The following is a 22,724-nucleotide window of genomic DNA, read 5'->3' as shown; positions in this document are numbered from 1 at the left end:
ACGGCTAGAGATTGAGTTGCACATTACACCATCCGCGTCCGTATTGTTCAATGTGAATGACTGTCAACACGGTTAAAGGCGCTGCAGTCTGGAACCGCAAGACCGCTACGGTCGCAGGTTCGAATCCTGCCTCGGGCATGGATGTTTGTGATGTCCTTAGGTTAGTTAGGTTTAACTAGTTCTAAGTTCTAGGGGACGAATGACCTCAGCAGTTGAGTCCCATAGTGCTCAGAGCCATTTGAACCATTTTTGACTGTCAACAGTTGAGGCACTGTTGGTTTGGGAAGCCCATTCACCACGGCAATGTCGTACCATATCTGATGGGAAAAATCGGTTTTTAATCTTCCAGAGGCCAAAAACCACGTAAAAAAGCAAATAACACCGGATTTTAAATGTACCGGGTCCGAAAAGACATAAAAAGCAAAATGACATCGGTTTCTAACTGTCGCGAGACTGCGCAAGGCATTTTCTATATAATGTCTATCGTTTCCTTGCCACAAGATTAAATCTAGGAACAGCATGCTTCACAACAGATTGGAGTCGTTTGGGAGGCACGTTTAGAATGCATTACGTAGTGCTTGCCTTCCATTCTGTTATATTCTTAATGGTGCGCTGAACAGATAACCCCATAGCCAGAAGTTACATGCATTAAGATAGCTGATATGGACGGCCAGGCTTTAGAGACTTGAGGCTGATAATTCTAGCATTTCCAAAATGCCTCTGCAGAAGCTGCTTCACCGCCTATGCAGTGTACGGAAGAGCGCAATCTTGCATAAAAATAATCCCACCCACAAATCACGCTGTTGAAGGGCTGCAGTGACGTTGCTTCTCAAAAGACAGTGACGCAACAGATAACAGGAAACGCACGACTCATCTCCTAGAAAAATACGGCCCAACGATAAACGATGCCGTCAACCCGCACCAAACAGTCACCTTTGCAGAATGAAGTGCTACCGGTTGATGTGCGTGTGGATTTTCCGTTGCCAATATTCTGAAATTCTGCATAGCGACGTGTCCTCGGGGATACAAATGGGTTTCGCATGTCCACAGAATATTCCATGACCATTCATTGTACTCTTCCAAGCGTGCAAGATATTCTAGAACCAACGTTTATCTTGTTGGCAGGTCAGCATGCAGTAACTCCTGAACGTGAGTGATTTTGTATGGATAACAACGCAGAATGTTTCGTAGAATTTTATGCACCGTGACAACGTGCTGGCATCTTCGACAGACCTCGGATAAACATATCTCTTCCCTCGGCACACACTGAACTTCAAAAGAACCTGCCTCTCAGAATTTTGCAAAAAAATTTTTTGCAGACCCCTAGCACACACCGTAACAATTCTTTTCTTTATATCGCTCTGTGTCCGGAAGTTCTGAACGGCCACGCACAGTCACCGTTATTGTAAAAGAGGTTTACCAGCAGCGCGCGATCCATCATGGAGACGGTTATGTTGGACGTATCTGACTCAAACTGAGAAACAACCGTGTGTCGCGCGTCTCTTGGTGTGCATATTATGACGCTTACAGCGCCAGCAAGTAGTCAAATTGTCATTATTTTTTGTTATATGATGGACGCCCTGTGTAAAAGAGCATGATACATTTATTTATACACACATCAAAAAAACTTTTGCATCACCACGGCTCCGAGAGTTCCACAACCTATACAGAAAATTGGAATGAAAATCAACATAAACATAATTTCCACCCTTTTTATTGCTCATGAAAACCACACATTGCAGGTTGTACCACCATACAGCAAGACCTTCAGAGTTAGTGCTTCAGATTGCTGTACGCACCAGTACCTCTAAGACCCAGTAACACGTCCTCTTGAATTGACACATGCCTGTATTCGTCGTGGCATGCCACGCACAAGTTCATCATGGCACTGTTGGTCCAGATTGTCCCACTCCTCAATGGCGATACGGCGTAGATCGCTCAGAGTGGTTGGTGGGTCACGTCGTCCATCAACAGCCCTTTTCAGTCTATCCCAGGCGTGTTTGATAGGGTTCATGTCTGGAGAACATGCTGGCCACTTTTGCCGAGCGATGTCGTTATCCTGAAGGAAGTCATTCACAACATGTGCATGATGCGGGCGCGTATTGTCGTCCATGAAGACGAATGCCTCGCCAATATGCTGCCGATATGGTTACACTATCGGTCGAAGGATGGCATTCACGTATCGTACACCTGTTACAGCGCCTTCCATGACCACCAGTGGCGAATGTCGGCCCCACATAATGCCACCCCAAAACATAAGGGAACCTCCACCATGCTGCACTCGCTGGACAGTGTGTGTCTAAGGCATTCAGCCTGAAATGGTTGCCTCCAAACACGTCTCCGACGATCGTCTGGTTGAAGGCATATGCACCAGTGAAGAGAACGTGACGCCAATCCTGAGCGGTCCATTCGGCTTGTTATTGGGCCCATCTGTACCGCGCTGCGTGGTGTTGTGGTTGCGAAGATGGACCTCGCAATGGACGTCGAGAGTGAAGTTACGCATCCTGCAGCTTATTGCGCACAGTTTGACTCATAAACGACGCCCTGTGGCTGCACGAAAATCGTTATTCAACATGGTTGCGTTGCTGTCATGGTTCCTCAGAGCCATAATTCATAGGTAGCTGTCATCCACTGCAGTAGTAGCCCTTGGGCGGCCTGAGCGAGGCATGTCATCGACAGTTCCTGTCTCTCTGTATCTCCGAACAACATCGCTTTGGTTCACTCCGAGACGCCTGGACAATTCCCTTGCTGAGTGCCCTTCCTGGCTCAAGTAACAATGCGGACGCGATCGAACTGCGGTATTGACCGTCTATTCACGGTTGAACTACAGTCAACACGAGCCATGTACCTCATTCCTGGTGGAATGACTGGAAGTGATAGGCAGTTGGACCCCTCCGTCTAATAGGCGCTGCTCAGGCACGGTTGTTTTCATCTTTGGGTGGGGTTAATGACATTTCTGAACGGTTAAAGGGACTGTTTCTGTGATACAACCCACAGTCAACGTCTATATTTAGGAGTTCTGGGAACCAGGGCGATGCAAAACTTTTTTATGTCTACATTAACACAGGATAAAGATTACGTTCTAAATAAAAACCACTTGTGTGGCTACATTTTAAGATAATACAACTGCATGGTATCCTTTCCTTGTAGAGGCTTCGGTATGTTTACAACTAGTTAACATTGTAATGTTAGATGCAACCTGATTGCTATGGCCTTTATGCAGCATCTCAAAGACAGTAGCAGAAAGTTATGTAAAAAAATGTAACGTCCAGAGGCAAATTTCCGAAACCTTTCCCCCTCTCCCATCCCCAAGCATGATTGTAAATATGGAAATTTGAGCAGTGTTATCTAAACAAATGAAACGTTCGGCACACGAGGTGCCTGTGGTTGCCGAACAACGCTCTTAATCAGCTAAAGCCCACATCTTGACGCACAATGATAATATGACTACAGTTCAGAAATGGCTCTGAGCACTATGGGACTTAACTTCTAAGGTCATCAGTCCCCTATAACTTATAACTAATTAAACCTAACTAACCTAAGGACATCACTCACATCCATGTCCGAGGCAGGATTCGAACTTACGTCCGTAGCCGTCGCGCGCTTCCAGACTGTAGCGCCTAGAACCGCTAGGCCACCCCGTCCGGCTATGATTAGTCATTTAATATTTCGCCATGACCAACATTACTGAGTACTATTCATATAAATAGGAGATAAACAAAGAGTGCCGTTTCAGTACGCATGCGTATCACGTCTGTAAACTCATCCCACTAAGTATTAATTACTCCCTTGGTAACGTTAGTGCGTGTATGTAGTCGTCTATATGTTACTAGTTTTGCATGGGTAAAAGTAATTGTTGGAATCATATTTTATACCTGCGTTCGTACCTTTATATCTCATTCATTTGGGCAATTGAAGATTTCGTGTTCAGGGATTTTGTATTTATATTATCACGTAAGAAGGCATCACGTGTAGTAGGTTATACTACGCTGACCGTGAACATTGTCTAATAGCAAATAATATTCCTGCGAAGTAGTAATTGAAAGTGACATTTCAGTTTGGATAAACGAACACATTCTGCCGTTACATAAGTCCTGCGTTCTTGTTTTAATGGAAATAACTAACTTTTACCTTACATCAAAAATCTGAAGCGCTAACTTGTAGGTCTAATTTATGCTGCTCGGAAATAACCAAAATTCGTGTGGTATGAAATGTAAATAATTTAGGTCAACTAGTCCGCATTATAATGGGTGATAAGTGTAGACGTTGCCTTAGGGCATTAAAACGGGGAATGGTACGTGCAGATCGTGGGTTGGAAATCCGATGGGGTGATTGTGATGGGCGGGGGGTGGGGGGTTAATGAGGAACTCACTCAACGATGCTCTCCCGTGGAACTTTAGGCTCTGAAAGGTAGATAAGAGAATCGCTGAAGAGGAAACGAAGATTTATGCCCTTCAGGCTGAATTAGATCAAGGGTAATTTGAACTAAACAGGCTGAAGGGGGAGCAAGGCTGTGGGAACTTGGTAAAGGTAACAAATAATGGGTGATACGGAAATAAGCCTTTAACTTCTTCGATACTATCTGATAAGTTTAGCTTGTTACTAGTAGTAGGAGGGAAGAGCGTCATCCAGCTGTAGTAAGCTGTAGCAGACGTCAGGCAAAGAAACTAATCGTAGGTCGATAAAAAAAGAAATTAGAAGCAAATAATCTGGTTGTTATGGGGAATCCATGGCTGCAGTGTACACCAGATTGTACAAGACAAGTTAGGAACAAGGTACCAGAGCACAATTATTGCGAAGCGAAGAGTTATCCTTAGCTAGGTGACAGAGAAAACTGGGAATTTGTGTGTGGGTTTTTAAAAAGAGGAAAAGGTGATTACTGTAGGTGGAGGAAGTAATATACTCAGTAGAGACAGAAAGTACAGTGATACGGGTGACTTGGAGGACGAGGATTAGCAACTTAACACACAAGTGTCAGTTTTGTGGACGTCCTGTAGTAACATAACTAGTCCTGAGTTAATACTGCTCCGAGGTACGAGAACACAGAGTTGAGAAGGTTGCTACCGACTCAAATGTCCTACAGGGGCTGTGCCTTTTTTTACAATTGACAGATGTTGTTATTCTAGACACTGACAACACCTGAGTAATCGGGGGAGAGTGAGAAATATTGGTCGGCTGAGCTTCTGACAGAGAAAATGCGGTGGCCTGGCCTCAAAAAAAGGAAGGTTGTTTGAGTCACTGTTATCAGAGGGATAGCTTTTTCAGATCAGAGTCAGTAATTAGGCACTGTGTAGTGAAAGAAGCCAAAGGAACGGAACAGTCCCCAATATGCTCCAGAAAACACATAAAAGTAAGTTTATCTTATTTCGTCACAATAATTGTAGACTGGTTAATAAGATAAAGGAGCCCCCTGTGTATTTGAAAAAGATAGATGTCTTGCAACTCTCTGAACACATATCCACATTTTAGAGAACATATATATGTAAAAGATTGCAAAACAACTTCTTGTTGTTATCTTCTAAAGCTTTGATGAATTATATAAATAACATATAGTAATACAAAGCTGCTTTAGAAATCAAATTATGCTGCTGCTTCAGGTGTTACAATACGTCATTTCTATGATAAAATATTACACTTCAGCATCCTTTTCGTATAGAACTAATATGGGAAAAGGATGGGTTGTTACATACATTACAATAGAACACAAGATATTGAAATAATCAATTTTTTGTGTGTATGCTTGTCAATTACTACTTACGAATACTTCACTTTTACGTGTAACTGTATACAGATGCCAATGGGAAAATCTGAACTGTTTATGAAGCATATGAGTTCCTTATTATACCATATGGCAAATATCAGCAAGCTATTAATAGTAGGCGGTAATGTAAATGTAGATTTTCTAAAATATTCTGTCAGTGAAAATCATCTGGAAACCTTAGTTGGATCCTACAATTTGATCCTTATTTACATTTCACAAGGATTTCTAAACTGGAAATGCCATTTATGGATTCACTCACCAAATTTTACAAGCACTAAATATCAAAATGTCACCACATCGTATTTTGTCCGACCTACAAAAGGTATTTGTCTATTCGAATCACATGGATACTGTTCTATTTAACCAAAACTTTGTAATTAATATTTCAACCAATGTAATCAGGGGAGATTCTTCACATTTGGAAGAAATGACTTATGGCGTTCCGCAAGGTTCAGTGTTAGATGCTTTATTGTTTACCATATGTGTAAATGACTTCCTGTCTAATACACAACAAGCGAAATTAGTTCTTTCTGCGGATGTCGTTCATAGTGTAATGAATCCAAACATTATATGCACGCGACTGGCCATTAAAATTGCCACACCAAGAAGAAATGCAGATGATAAACGAGTATTCATTGGACGAATATATCATGCTACAACTGACACGTGTTTACATTTTCACACAATTTGGGTGCGTAGACCCTGAGAAATCAGTACCGAGAACAACCACCTCTGGCCGTAATAACGGCCTTGATACGCCTGGTCATTGAGTCAAACAGAGCTTGGATGGCGTGTACAGCTACAGCTGCCCATGCAGCTCCAACACGATACCACAGCTCACCAAGAGTAATGACTGACGCATTGTGACGAGCCAATTGTTCGGCCACCATTGACCAGACGTTTTCAATTGGGGAGAGATCTGGAGAATGTGCTGGCCAGGGCAGCACTCGAACATTTTCTGTATCAAGAAAGGCCCGTACAGGACCTGCAACATGCGGTCGTGCATTATCCTGCTGAAATGTAGGGTATCGCAGGGATCGAATGTAGGGTAGAGCCACGGGTCGTAACACATCTGAAATGTAACGTCCGCTGTTCAAATTGACGTCAATGTGAATAAGAGGTGACCGCGACGAGTAACCAATGGCACCCCATACCATCACGCCGGGTGATACGCCAGTATGGCGATGACGAATACACGCTTCCGTTGAACGTTCACCGCGATGTCGCCAAACATGGATGCGACCATCAAGATGCTGTAAACAGAATCTGGATTGATCCGAAAAAATGACGTTTTGCCATTCGTGCACCCAGGTTCGTCGTTGAGTACACCATCGCAGGCCCTCCTGTCTGTGATGCAGCGTCAAGGGTAACCGCAGCCATGGTCTCCGAGCTGATAGTCCACGCTGCTGCAAACGTCATCGAACTGTTCGTGCAGATAGTTGTTGACTTGCAAACGTCCCCATCTGTAGACTCAGGGATCGAGACGTGGCTGCACGATCCGTTACAGCCATGCGGATAAGATGCCTGTCATCTCGACTTCTACTGATACGAGGCCGTTGGGATCCAGCACGGCGTTCCGTATTACCTTCCTGAACGCACCGATTCCACATTCTGCTAACAGTCATTGGACCTCCGCCAACGCAAGCAGCAATGTCGCGACGCAATAAACCGCAATCGCGATAGGGTACAATCCGACCTTTATCAAAGTCGGAAACGTGATGGTACGCATTTGTTCTCCATACACGAGGCATCACAACAACGTTTCACCAGGCAATGCCGGTCAACTGCTGTTTGTGTATGAGAAATCGGTTGGAAACTTTCCTCATGTCAGCACGTTGTAGGTGAATGTTCTGAAAAGCTAATCATTTGCATATCACAACAACTTCTTCCTGTCGGTTAAATTTCTCGTCTATAGCAGGTCATCTTCGTGGTGTAGCAATTTTAATGGCCAGTAGTGTATAATGGAAACTGAGAAGCGCGCCGTCGGTCGTCGATCCACGTTTTTCAGTAGCGCCGCGCTCGGCGCCGGATGCAGATCTCTGATGGTGTGGCGACAATGCTTTTTCACGTACTTCTGCCGTCATGACGGGAGCGGACCTTCACGTAGACTGCCGCTGTGATCTGATAATGCTGAAGCCTGGGTCACAGGCTTCCTTAATCGAAACGCACTGTCTTTATTAGTGTGTCACACAGCCGGATCGCTACAGCTTCTTTGAGAAAACAATCCCAGAAGATCCAGAATGAGATTCTCACTCTGCAGGGTTGTGTGCGCTGATATGAAGCTTCCTGGCAGATTAAAACTGTGTGCCGGACCGAGACTCGAACTCGGGACCTTTGCCTTTCGCGGGCAAGTGCTCTACCAACTGAGCTACCCAAGCACGACTCACGCCCCGTCCTCACAGTTTGAAAGGCAGGAGACGAGATACTTGCAGAAGTAAAGCCGTGAGGACGGGGCGTGAGTCGTGCTTGGATAGCTTAGTTGGTAGAGCAGTTGCCCGCGAAAGGCAAAGGTCCCGATTTCGAGTCTCGGTCCGGCACACAGTTTTAATCTGCCAGGAAGTTTCAATCCCAGAAGATGTTGGACTGTTGCTACAGCTTGGTATTGTCATAATTCATGGTATGTCCATGGGAGTTGCAGTGCTCTGCCGCTGTGGACTACATCACTAAGACAAAATATTTTAACACTTGAAATTATAAAAAAATGGCTCTGAGCACTATGGGACTTAACTACTGTGGTCATCAGCCCCCTAGAACTTAAGAACTGCTTAAACCTAACTAACCTAAGGACATCACACACATCCATGCCCGAGGCAGGATTCGAACCTGCGACCGTAGCAGTCGCGCGGTTCCGGACTGCGCGCCTAGAACCGCTAGACCACCGCGGCCGGCACTTGAAATTATAAATATTCACTTTACATATAAAGCGGAAAACACCTGAACAAATTCTCTTCACTTTCTTACAAACACATATGCTATCCATCTTTGAAGAAATTCAGTAAATCACAAATTGTTACGTTAACATAAAAATCTCGAGTCTTAATCCCTGACCAAATTAATCACTGCGCTTGAATATCTCGGCAAATGCGTTAATACAATACCTTTTGAACTTTTCTGACTGAGTTACAAAATATCTCTCCATAAAAGAAAACTAATATAAGAAAATTATTGCTGGTACACAGCGCAGCCTAAACACACCGTACCCCATCACAAGATAGAAGTCGACTATTATTTCTCTCCCCTCCACTGCACTCCACTGATAACCAAAGGTTCTACTAACAGTGACTCGCAGTGCAGTCTCTTTAGCAGAGATGTTGCCCGCCATTACTCACATCCTATTGAAGCTTTGCTTTTCTGCGTGACATCCAAAATATTACCAAAATTACATTTTTTGTATAAAAAACAATTACAAGATGACCTACAACTGCCACAAGGCAGTCACGTGAAACTCCGTGGCTTATGAGCATTATGACGCTGTTGACGTGTGAATGATTCAGTTGGTTGTATGGAATTATCGCAGTTAGATGGGTCGACGTAGAGAACGGCAGAAAGAAGCTATCGTCTTTGGACGTGGTCATGATCACACCGTGAGTAGTGTTTACCGATATGTAGATGTATTAACGGGAATTGTACAACGGGTCTATAAGGTCTCGTTTACCACTTACAGTCATTCAACACGACGAGAGAACAGTGGTCGTAAAAAGATCATAACCGACAGGGGCGGGAGACTAGTATCAAGCGTCGTCAACGACTATTGGTTTCAAATACGACAGCAAATATCGCTGTCACTCAATGCAGGCCCACCGTATCAACCATTTTACGAGCGGTCATTTCTAAGAGAGCTGTTTGCAGTGGACATTTGGAAACAGATTTCTCGTAAAATGCCACTGCACACAGCGGCATATTAAGCTGCCCGCTTTCAACGTGCAAAAATCACAGAAACTGCAGAACGACTGACTGCAGGCATAAAGTGTTGTCTGACGGTTTCCGATTTTCGCCTCTTCTCAAATAACGCACCTTCCACTGCAGAGATGTCACAATCATGCGTTTATCCTACAATGCGTGGCGAGTGAAGGTCAAGTCGGACGTGCTTCTGCAATGTTTCAGTTATCGTGATAATGCTAAACACAATTAAAAAACGTTTCCATGCTATTTTCATGAAAAATGGAGTAGTACAGTTTTGCATGTTAAACGGTATCTCTTCATTTAGGGAAGATGAATCTGGAATCAGATATTCTCTAGGCAACGTGAATCAGAATTTTTGATACTTATGTTCTTCTTGACTTATATCAACTGAGCTGGCCGGAGTGGCCGTGCGGTTCTAGAACCGAGCGGCCACTACGGTCGCAGGTTCGAATCCTACCTCGGGCATGGATGTCTTTGATGTCCTTAGGTTAGTTAGGTTTAATTAGTTCTAAGTTCTAGGCGACTGATGACCTCAGAAGTTAAGTCGCATAGTGCTCGGAGCCATTTATATCAACTGAAATAACATGTGTGGGACAGAAGTTATCTATATCAGCTTCGATTGAGGTGGTTCAGTAACTGCAACAGACCGTTTCTTAAAACTGTCTCAAATCTGCTTTCATTTGAGATTTGCTAGAAATCGCCCATGACGGATATTCGTGGCGAAAACTTTCATCTCACGGCTAATCAAAGTTAATTCTGACTGTGAATACGATCTTAGCAGTGTTAGGCATTATTTTTAAAAGGGAAACTGTAAGGGGTCCGTGGGCCCTTACTATAAGTTTGCACTCGGCACAGGTCGACAGGGCAAACAATCGATAGTGTGTCGTGTTGCGAGAGCGAGTGTGAGTTGAGTTCAGTTCCCAGGTTGCGGGCCGAGCCGTGTGGAGGCCTGTTGCTATATTCCAAGGGTTTGCCGACAAAGGGAGTGGCCATCGCCGCGGTTTAACCCCTTTGTGTTAGAATAATACGCGAAAGTGAAAAAGTATGATTACGAGAGTGATTAGTGATATTTCAGTGCCGATATTTGTGGTTTCGCGTCTACCGCGCCGGCATCATTTGGATTGCAGTGTTGGATTGCAGTGATTGAATTTGCGTGTGACAATAATGAATAGCGAGGAAGCCTGTGCTGAGATTAACCGTAATTAAATATGTATGATGAAGGCAGTGGCTGTCTCCTTTTTCTTGTGTTTTAGAGACGAATATAGGTTCTTGATTAATGAAGCTGTGTTGGCATTCTTCTTCTCACCAGACATTTCATTATTACAGCATTTGAGAAGGACAAAATGGAATGTAACAACTCTGTAGCAGTCAAATCCGATTGCCAGACCCATTAGGTACACGGTCACATTAATTAATATTTACTTGGTCTGCTATTCAGATCCCGATCGAGCGGGATACATAAATCGGACTCGTTACACCCTTGGCTTACCGTGAAAGGACAAGTGCAATTTTCGGACGAATCGTAAAGAACAATAGATAATTTTACCTTGCTTAACGCGAGAAAATATTTTTCAATGTTGGATCGAGATAGAGCATAAACTTTGAAATCGCGACAAGAAACAGTGCATTTTGAACAATACGAAGTAATAGCATCTTACGATTGTGACTAAACTGTTTTTTCTTGCCATATTAGATAAAAATAATAGTGTCAATAAACTGTGTTAGAATGTGCAAATGCGTAAATCCGCACGAAAAACTGTGAAAAGTGAACGCCAAAGAAAGACACATGTGAACATTACTATAGCAAAACTAACCAAGAATGTGTCACGAAAGCTTTTAAAGAAGTGTTTAGTGGTAATATTGTGACCGGAATTGCTTTTTGAATAGTGAAAATCGGACAGCTTCGTGTGGACCCATAAACTGTTATGCGGACGACAATTTATTGTGGCGACGCAATTGTTGAGTGACGTCACGCAGACCTGTGTAGCAGCTGCGCCAAAGAGCTTCGATCTGTGAGGTGATTTCACACGTCATCCCAACTACCTGTGCAAGGAGTAGTTCAAGCACAGACTCACTACACCGACGGTCTTCAGCGTGACTTCGAGACACCGAGCGCTGACCCGGCATCTAGCGGCCGAACTACAAACTACGCCCGCCTGCAGCGCCACGGAGCGGCCGACGGCGAACTTCGACGACTCGCCATAGATCTTCAGCGCGACCTCACGCGGTTCCAGCAGCAGTACAGCGCCACGCCCACTTCAAACGCCAAAACATCCCAACTCGTGGTAACGTCAGTTGGTGAGTGAAGACGACTGGTTGACATAACATTAAATTGTACTGTGCAGTCTTCGCGGTAAATAAACGTTTGTAAACTGAGTTTCATGTTAGGAAAAGTGCCCAATTACAGTAATTTCCGAAAAGTTTGCGAAACATACTCTGAAATATAGCATACTTATTTATGCATACTGCGTTGCCTAAATGATAATTATACAGATGTGCTCATTGTTTTTGGGGATTCTACATTTATAGATTTTATGAGTGGTGTGATTTATCTTATTTAGAACATTTTACATGAGCTGTGTATATGAAAATTGATATTTGAAATTATTAGGTTTTGAGGGTCGTTATGTTCAGTACTCATGCATATTGTATCAATTTGGGATTAATTGAAGATACTGCAGTTACTGTTTGATTAGTTCCATGATAATTAGGAGTGTTTTGGGTTACTAGAGGTTATTTTATATTACTTGCCTGTGTATTAAAAATAAACCAAACATGTCTACTGAAGATAAGCAGGTTTGCGAGGCAGTAGTTGAAAGGAAAGGGATAGGAGAGGAAGACAGAGATGATTCAGGAATCAGTGGTTGTGGATTGTCATTAGATAGCCCATTAGCACATTCAACTAGTTATCCCGAGACACTGGGACAAACGACGAGAGATAAGTCAGTTTCAGAGGATGCAGATATGCGGTCGATGTTGGCAGCCTTGCTAAAAGAAACTAGAGAAAGGGGAGAAATACTCCGAAAATCACTAAAGGAAGATTAACGAGAATCATTAGAGAAGGGTTTACAAGAAACAAGAGAATCACTAAAGGGTTTACAAGAAAATAACGCATCATTAGAGAAAGGTTTACAAGAACCTAGAGAAAGGGAAGAAATATTCCGCAAATCATTAAAGGAAGATTTACAAGAAACTATAGCACAAGAGATCAAAACATCGCAGATGAAGATGGAATGTAATCTGAAGAAGGAAATGCAGGAGTTACAAGAACGACTGAAGATGGACATCGACGAGAGAGAGAGGAAGCTACAGAAGAGTGTAGACCAAGTCCAGGGAGACGTGGAGAAGATGGAAGAAAAGTTGACAAAAAAGATAGAAGATGATGTTGAAGAAACTAAAGCCGAATTGGGAGAAAGGATCGCCGAGGTGACGCAGATGCAGAAACAATGCAATGATGCAGTTAAGGGGATAGGCAAAACCTACTGGCTGTCAATCTGAGAAATGCTATAGCCGTGCAACGAGAAGAGGGTAACAAGAGGGTTGCAATGGAGGTCAGGCAATTACAACAGGGAGTGCAGCAATTGGAGAGCAAGACAGAAGAAATTGATAAACGAATTAGCAATGCCACTTTAACCGTTGGGGAAAGTAGAGTCGTTACCTTGATGAGCAGTGATAATTGGTACGTCCAAAATAATGCAGGGCAGAAATTTAGACCGAAAGGAGGGTTGCACCCAATGATATTTATGAAATGGTTAAAAGGAGTTTTCCCAGCACATCTTAAAGACTCAGACAAGATTCAATTTGCAATAGATAGAATGGATGGTGAGGCCTTCACTTGGGGAGTCAGGAAGAAGGAAGGGACTACTAGTTATGATCAGTTTGAAGAGGAATTCTTGAAGAAATACTGATCCGAAAGTCATCAGTGTGCAGCAATTGAGGACCTGCTACACCTCAAGTCACTTAGTACATGGAGAGGAACGTTGAGAGAGTTTGCCGAACATTTGTGGGAATTGAATGAGACCTTGGAACAGCCCCTGAGTGATGACGTAATGATATCAGCGATAAAAAGAAGAATGAGCTGGAGAATGCAAGAAACTGTTTCCGGGAGCCTAATTAAAGATAGGGAGGTCTTGATGGAAATACTGGAACAGTTGGAATCTGTTCGATCACAGGAACACAATCAAGCTAATGATCAAAACCGAGGGGGAAGTAATGACCAAAGGAATCATTTTGGTAATTCGTCTAATTATAGAGGAAGAGGTGGTGGCCATAGGTACAGGAACCATGGTGGTGAACGGCAATGGAGAAATGATTGGAGAAGGAGTGAAGAACCAAGAGATCATGAGAGGGGATGGGATAGGCGAAGGAATGACACAGTGCATATAGAAGAGGTGGAGAGACAGGAAAACTGAATGACACTCCAGATGAGGTCCAGTCAGGAGTGAGAGCTACAAGGACCAGAGTAAACCTACTAAGACACGACAATGGTGGAGATCTAGAGAAGATCTACTGGAGGAAAGAAGTGGGATTCCCAAAGAACCCATGCTACCCATCATAGGGATCAAGCTATGTGGACTGAATATCGAGGCATTAGTCGATACAGGAAGTGAAGCATGTGCAGTATCCAAAAGGTTATATGAACAGGTACTAAAAGCAAATATTAGCTTGCCTAGTTTCCGGGTGAGTGGAGTGAGAACTGTGAACGTGCTGGGTGCAAGGAGTAAACCTATTAAAGAACAAGTGTTGATTACCTTCGAGATAGAGGGAGAAGAATACGAAGCAACATTTTTGGTGGTGGCCGGATTGAACACATCAATTATTTTAGGGACAGATTGGTTGAATGAAGTTCATGCAGTAGTGAGTTTTGATGAAGGTACTATCAAGGTCAAAGGAAGAAAGGGAGAAGAGAAGAGGTTAAAGTTTGCTGAGGGGAGTGCAATCGAAGAAGAGGAGGAATTCAGACGGATAAATTTGTGTAATGAAGAGGAACCCACCATGGGATACGGGGAAGAGGAACTAGAAGAAGAAGTGTTGGTATACCTTGAGGGATTAGCATGAGAGGATAGACATAAAGAGGATAAGATCAGTAAAAAGTTGGAGGAGATGACACACCTAGATGAGGGGACTAAGAGGAAATTAGCAACAGTATTATACAGGCGTTGTAAGGTATTTTCTCAACGGCCAGGTATCATGAAAGGGGTGGAGTGTAAACTAAAGATAAAGAACCATAAACTGTTCAATATAAAACAGTATTCCATTCCCCAGGCGAAACGAAGAGCAGTAGATGAAGAGATACAGAGGATGATGGACCTTGGTGTTATAGAAAGGGTCAAAAGTCATTATAACAACCCCCTATTTGTTGTTGATAAGAAGGATGGAAAGGTGAGGATAGTTTTGGATGCACGAACAGTGAACAAGATAATCGAGCCGGAGCAGGACAAACCTGAGACTATAGAAGAACTGATTCAAAAATTCCGAGGAGCAAAGGCGCTTAGTAGTATCGACTTAACTGCTGGTTACTGGCAAATACCATTGGCCACAGAGTCCCGCCAGTATACAGCATTCACTTATGGAGGAAGGTGCTATCAATTTAGAGTGTTGCCATTTGGGCTTAATGTGTCAGTGTCTGAATTCATAAGAGCGATGGATAAGATACTAGGCGAGGAGTTACTTAAAAAGGTCACCGTCTACGTGGATGACCTCTTGATAGCAAGCGAATCATGGGAAGAACATTTAAATAGATTGGATGCAAGCTTAGGAGCTTTTGAAACCGCAGGGGTAACTGTAAACCTGGACAAGTCGGAATTTGGCAAACCAAAAATAAAGTTCCTGGGCCATATAATATCCGAGGAGGGTATCTATCCTGATCCTAGTAAAATGGAGGCTATTAGAAATTTTCCGACCCCCCATAGTAAGAAACAGTTGCGAGCATTCTTTGGGGTTTGTGAGTTTTATAGAAAATTTGTCAAAGGATCTGTACTTAATGCCCCGAGTATGAGAGAATTGACCAAGGCGAGGATGCCGTGGCATTGGAGTGCAGAGTGCCAAACCGAGTTTGAGAATATGAAGGAAGCACTATATAGTGCAGATATATTGTACCACTCGGATTTTTCCAAGGATTTTTATTTAGGAGCAGACAGCTCTGACTATGGACTAGGAATACATTTGTACCAAATGGAGAGGGGCGAAAATGGTGAGAGTGTAGGAACAATAGCGTTCGGTAGCAGAAGTTTAAATGCTTGGGAGAGGAAATATTCGATTACTGAGCGGGAGGCATTGGCAATTGTGTGGGGGTTTAATCGTTTCCGATATTATTTGGCCGGAAGACATGTGAAAGTAGTGACTGACCATAAGGCCCTTACATTTCTGACTACAAGCAAGTTGAGGCATAGCAGACTAACGCGATGGGCCCTGGCATTACAGGACTATGACTTCGAGATAATTTGTGAACCAGGAGCAACACATATAATACCTGATGCTTTGTCAAGATTACCAGCTGACTCGAGAGGAATGTTGGTGGATAGGCCAGAAGGAGAAGGAGTTAGAATTAACCTGATGAAGGGAGTACAGTATGAAGAATTCATAAGGAAGTTCCTAAAGAATGTGCGCAGGGAACAGAACGAGGACGAGAAATTAAAGACAATTAAAACCAAATACAGGTGTGCAGGAGAGGAAAAAATTTGCACATTTTATTATATTTATAATGGGATACTTTGTAAAAGAAACAAGGAGAGTGAGGAGAACTGGAAACTTTGTGTGCCTGAGCATGTGGTAGAAAAATTAATTTGGTACACGCACTATAGTAATGGACATTATGGACCGAAGAAGTGTCTGGAAAAGTTGAAGTTAGATTGTGCATTCAACAACATGGGAAGGCGTATACGTAAGATACTGAGTACATGTGACAGCTGTCAAAAATCTAAAACGACTACAGTACAGCACAAAGGATATATGAATCCAATTGTACCAATAGCAATTAAGGACATAGTTGCAGTGGATCTCTTTGGGCCACTTCCTGCCTCACGTGGGAATTACACACAAATCTTAGTAGTGGAAGAACTGGTTTCCAAGTACATAAAATTTTACCCGTTGAAGAAAGCCACTAGTAGAGCCATCATTAACCATTTTGAGAAAGACTATTTTCAAAAGGTGTGTATTCCTAAGCGAATTTTGAGTGATAATGGGTCACAATTTAGATCAAAGGAGTGGACAGAGATGCTAAATGAGCACCGAATAGAGCAAATTACCATTTCTAGGTATAGGCCAGCTTCTAACCCAGCAGAACGAACAATGAAGGAATTGAACCGTTTATGCCGAACATACTGTCATAGGAAGCATGGTTCATGGAAAGAATATCTGGAAGAATTTGAGCGGGTCAGGAATCACCTCCCACATGATTCTACAGGGTTTGCACCATGTGAAGTATTGCTCAATCAAGAACCCGACAGTATTTTTCGTGAGTTGCTAGTCTACCCACCAGGAAGTCCATTGACCTGGGAAAGGAAATTGGAGCTAGTGGAAGTAAGTATGAAGGAGAAAGCTAGGAAAAGACAGGAAAGACACGACAAGCTAGTGAAACCGATAACTTACCGAGTGGGAGACTTGGTACTAGTAAGAGTTCATGCAAAATCAAAGAAAATAAACTCTGAAATACATAAATTCAACCACGTTTATAAGGGACCATACAGGATTATAAAAATTGGTCATCCTAACACTGTGGAGTTGGAATATGCACGGACAAAGAGAGTGCATGGTAAGGAACATGTGGAAAACATAAAAAGGTACTACTCACACGAGAACAGGGATAACGCAGATGAGGAAGGGGAACTCGGTTAGGGCAAATGTCTGAAATGAGAGTGTTCAAGCTCCTTGATGTAGTTGGGTAGGACATGTTTAGAACATTTAGTTGTTAAACGGACATTTGAAAAAGGAAAATGTTTATTTACATTGTGTTTTCTGATGTATTATAATTAGAATTGCATATTACATATCGACCTGAGAATGGGTATAAAACCTGTAACAACTAATTTGTAGTATAATAATTCATATGTAATGTGTTCAAGTAATAATTTTTGATTGTATGTTGTGTGTTTCATTCAATATTGGACTATAGAGGACTATTGCTGTTTGATATAAAAAATTGTAATTTGGACAATGCCATGTTTATGAGGTGTAATAACCTTTGTAGAATATTATTGTGGAGGCAGCCCACTACTGGAGTCTAGGGATTATTTAGTGAATTGTAATTTCATTAATTATTTACACTATGTGTTTTGTTCAGATGTAGCAATGTCTAATTCCCTTGCCGATTCTTTTATGCCGGAGGCTCCAAAGAAGTTTTCGAGGGCGGAGATGTAAGGGGTCCGTGGGCCCTTACTATAAGTTTGCACTCGGCACAGGTCGACAGGGCAAACAATCGACAGTCTGTCGTGTTGCGAGAGCGAGTGTGAGTTGAGTTCAGTTCCCAGGTTGCGGGCCGAGCCGTGTGGAGGCCTGTTGCTATATCCAAGGGTTTGCCGACAAAGGGAGTGGCCATCGCCGCGGTTTAACCCCTTTGTGTTAGAATAATACGGGAGAGTGAAAAAGTATAATTACAAGAGTGATCAGTGATATTTCTGTGCCGATATTTGTGGTTTCACGTCTACCGCGCCGGCATCATTTGGATTGCAGTGTTGGATTGCAGTGTTGGATTGCAGTGATTGAATTTGCATGTGGCAATAATGAATAGCAAGGAAGCCTGTGCTGAGATTAGCCGTAATTAAATATGTATGACGAAGGAAGTGGCTGTCTCCTTTTTCTTGTGTTTTAGAGACGAATATAGGTTCTTGATTAATGAAGCTGTGTTGGCGTTCTTCTTGTCACCAGACATTTCATTATTACAGCATCTGAGAAGGACAAAATGGAATGTAACAACTCCGTAGCAGTCAAATCCGATTGCCAGCCCCATTAGGTACACGGTCACATTAATTAATATGTACTTGGGCTGCTATTCAGATCCCGATCGAGTGGGATACATAAGTCGGACTTGTTACAAAGCCAAAAGCGAAGCCTCGAACCACTTGAAGATAACTGATCTAATAAACGTATGCAATATATTTAATATAAAAAGCAATTTTATTGTGTAATCGAAATCGCCTGTTACATTACGCCTCAACCAAATTTTTATTTGTGAAGATTTAAGTTGAAGAGAAGAAGAGCTCTCAATCTGAAACATGTGATCAAATGTCAATGGAGAGCTTGCGATCGGGGACTGATGACCTCAGATGTTAAGTCCCATAGTACTCAGAGCCATTTGAGAGCTTGCGATCAATTTGGGAATGTTTTGAGTAGATAATTTTTAAGAATTATATCTCAAGCAGAGTAACGATAAGCATTGCGTGATAACACTCACAATAATAGAATGTTTTATTGCAAGAAATAAGTCGTGAAAAATTTCTGTGTCTCTGTATTTTACGCGAGTTTTGACTGTAATAAATACTGTTCTTAAAAACATTTGGCTGCCTTGTGCATTCTGTAAGTAACTTGACAAACAGGAACGAAATGTTGAGAACAACAATCTTAGAAAAGTGCCAATAACAATATTAGAAAAGTGCCTGTTGACATCTTCCCTCAGGTCTCCATCAGTGACGTAGCAAAAGTACTGCAAGATTGCAAGGCACCTCAGGATAGTTTTAACTCTGCTTGTTATCCACTTATTTACAGAATTACGTATGTTTCCCGAGGCGACTGCTGTTCCATTGAAGTGTGGATAAATATATGTTTATTTATAGTAGCAGGCATAATATATGTAGAGAGATGCACAATTGTTGGAAAGATTTGGAAAGATAGAATTGACTATTTATTCCAGATGCAGTTGCAGCTTAATAAGAGCGGTTACCGGTTTCGGCAGTTACTGAACATCTTCAGATCTGAAACTCCCAAACAGATACAACTGTGTGCCCGACCGAAAAACACACATGGGTCCTGAGTTCGGGTCACAGGCCTCCAAACAATTTTAATCTTCCAGGAAGTTTCATATCAGCGCACACTCCGCTGCTGAGTGAAAATCTCATTCTCGAATCTTCACATCTTTTCATTTTAGCTACAATGTAACACTTCACCTTCAACACCATATATGAAACAACTTCCAAATATATTTTGACTCATTTCCTTCTCTCGTTGCCTGACTTTCCCGCGTAATTTCTACACTCGTGAGACATTCATAGTCTCGCTGCCTACTTTACTGCTCTCAATGGTACAAGAACTTCAGGTTTCCGATGATTAATCTCTTGCACATCCTTAGCCACGGAATTGTTCATAACAACATTTTATATCTACACATTAGAATTTAGACTAGAATATTCACTATGACAGAATTTACAAACTCATTATTACTAGCTGCTGTCAGCTGATTAATTAACTATCAACGTTCATATTTAAATCTATTCCTCCAATAAACACACTACCTTAAGGATTAGTCACTGCAGACCCGCTGCTTCACATGCACATATCAAAAACAAATTTTGCTGCGTTCGTAGTAGTTAGAATTCATCACTTACAGTCCATTCCTGTGCAGTGTTATTCCCTTGCGTTACGAAGCGCAGCAGAAACTTTTGATATGGACGCTTCTCCGAAGCCTGTTGCAGAGTTTGTATTACTCACTGTTTCGTCATAACGACGATTCCTTTGGTTCGAAGTAATGTTCATCCTCCTATTGTTCGTCTTGAGGTCACTAACAGTTCTACAGCTGTTTGGATAGTAAATGTTCAAACATAAGAACACTGACATTTATGATCACGAACGCTATTTAAGTAATTTGTTCATCGTCTAGAATCCTGTATACGTTAGCAACAAAACAGAAATGTCTGTTTGGCGCTATGTGCCACATATGTCACACTGAAATTCTAGCTACGTGTCTGCTCCCAGCGGGGATGAGTGACCTCATTTTGGAATCCAGCAGCGAATTGCTGTTGTGATATTAATCGATGCATCAGTTTGGTACATTACCCCAACTCTTTTCCAACGAAGAGGTCTTTAGAGACCGTTTCTCAAAAGAGACTTCCAATCAAATAGCGTGCGTATGGAGTATTCTCTCAATTGTGTGACTGGGTTTGTGATTTCCTGTTAGAAAGACCACAGTACGTAGTAACCGAAGGGAAGTCATCGAGTAAAACGGGGAGTTTTATGGGTCCTCGACTGTTCTTAATCTACGAAAACGATTTAGCAAATAATCTAAGCAGCCTACGAGATTGTTTGCAGATGAATCTGCCATTGACCATGTAGTAAAGTCACCATAGGATCAAAATCAAGATGCAAAATGACTTAAACACGGTATCTGTGTTGTGTGACTAGTGGCAATTAGCTCTAAATAAGGAAAAGCATGAGGCCACATCAGTAGTAAAAGAAATCCGCCATATTTCGGTTTCACGACAAATCACACAAATCTAAAGGCTACAATTTCGACTAAATACCTAGGAATTACGAAGAGCCTAAACCTGAACGATCTCACTGATAATGTTGTGGAGCAGGGAAACAAAAGACTGCGTTTTATTGGCAGAACAAAGCAGCAGCGATCTAGTGAAGAGACTGACTAAATTACGCTTTTCCGTCCTCTGCAAGAGTATTCTGTGCGGTATGGCCTTCATAGCAGGTAGGATTGACGGAGGATATCGAAAAAGTTCAAAAAAAGGGAAGCTCGTTTTATGTTATCACGAAATAGGGGAGAGCGTGTCACAGATACGATAGCGAGTTGGGGTGGAAATCATTCGAACAAGTAGTTTTACGTTGCGTCGAGGTCTTTTCATAAAATTTCAGTCACAAACTTTACCCTCTTTATGCGAAAATATATTACTGTCACCAACATAGATAGGTAAAAGTGATCATGGTAATATAGTAACAGAAATTAGAACTCGTACGGGAAGATTTAGGTGTTCATTTTTCCCACGCGCTATTAGGCAGTGGAATGGTAGAAAAATAGTCTGGTAGCAGCCATGTAGATGTAAGTACACAGTACAGCAGCACATAACGAAGTATTTACTACGAAGATGAAATGCTCAACACTGCTCGTCCGTGGTGCGCTGTTGACGGTCAGTGACAAAGTTTCCTTATTCTTTCGACGGCTGTGTATTAATTGACCTACTTTCATGTACTAGTCATCGACAACCAGGCATACATGGAAGAACTAACAGTAAAATACAAAGCGAAATAATTTTAAGCAAAAATATTACTTTTAAGGATACACGGAAATTACGAGTGGTTATCTTCAACTACCCTAAATAAAAAAACTCATTAATCAGCTTTACTGTTGCTTAACTAATTGGTACGAATTTCTTTTCGATATCCGAGTTGCACATTAAGAGTACAGGAGTACTTTCAAACTTACTCTAGTGTCTCGGGTTCATTATTGAATTTTATATGCAGAATAGTACAGGATCATCAGCAAAAGGAAGATGAGATATGATCCATTAAAGTATATTCTTTCTCGATTTTCCAGGTCTAAGAAACTGTAAACTTCTGTTAGGTCTGCTACGAATGGTCTGTATCACGTGGTGCCACCTCACCGGAAATTGTGCCACTTTCCTGGTGAAATCTGATGGAAATTGTATATTTTACGCTTGTGTAGTTGATTGCAAAGTCTTTTCGATCTCACCATCGAAGGTTCCTTGTCGTTGTTCGCAGTTTCTCTTGTGACCGCAGCTAGTCGCACTCTCTATGCGAGAGACATTACGCGATTTACTGCTCTGCAGATTTACTAGGAAAGCTTTACTGGACATCCTGGATCATTTGTCTGCACTGATGGTGATGATGTTTGGTTTGTGGGGCGCTCCAACTGCGCGGCCATCGGCGCCCGTACGAAGTCTCAATTGTTACACAGTCCAATTTTTTTTACACAATCCAATCGAGCCATTATCACGAGTGATGATGATGATGCTGATTATGATGATGATGAAATAATGAGGACAACACAAACACCTTGTTCGCGGGCACAGAAAATCCCCAACCTGGCCGGGAATCGAACCCGGGACCCCGTGGTCCAGAGGCAGCAACGCTAGCTAGCCATTAGACCACGAGCAGCGGACAT

This window comes from Schistocerca piceifrons, chromosome 5 (assembly GCF_021461385.2).
Source record: "Schistocerca piceifrons isolate TAMUIC-IGC-003096 chromosome 5, iqSchPice1.1, whole genome shotgun sequence".
Classification (NCBI taxonomy): domain Eukaryota; kingdom Metazoa; phylum Arthropoda; class Insecta; order Orthoptera; family Acrididae; genus Schistocerca; species Schistocerca piceifrons.
Note: the sequence above shows the minus strand (reverse complement) of the source record.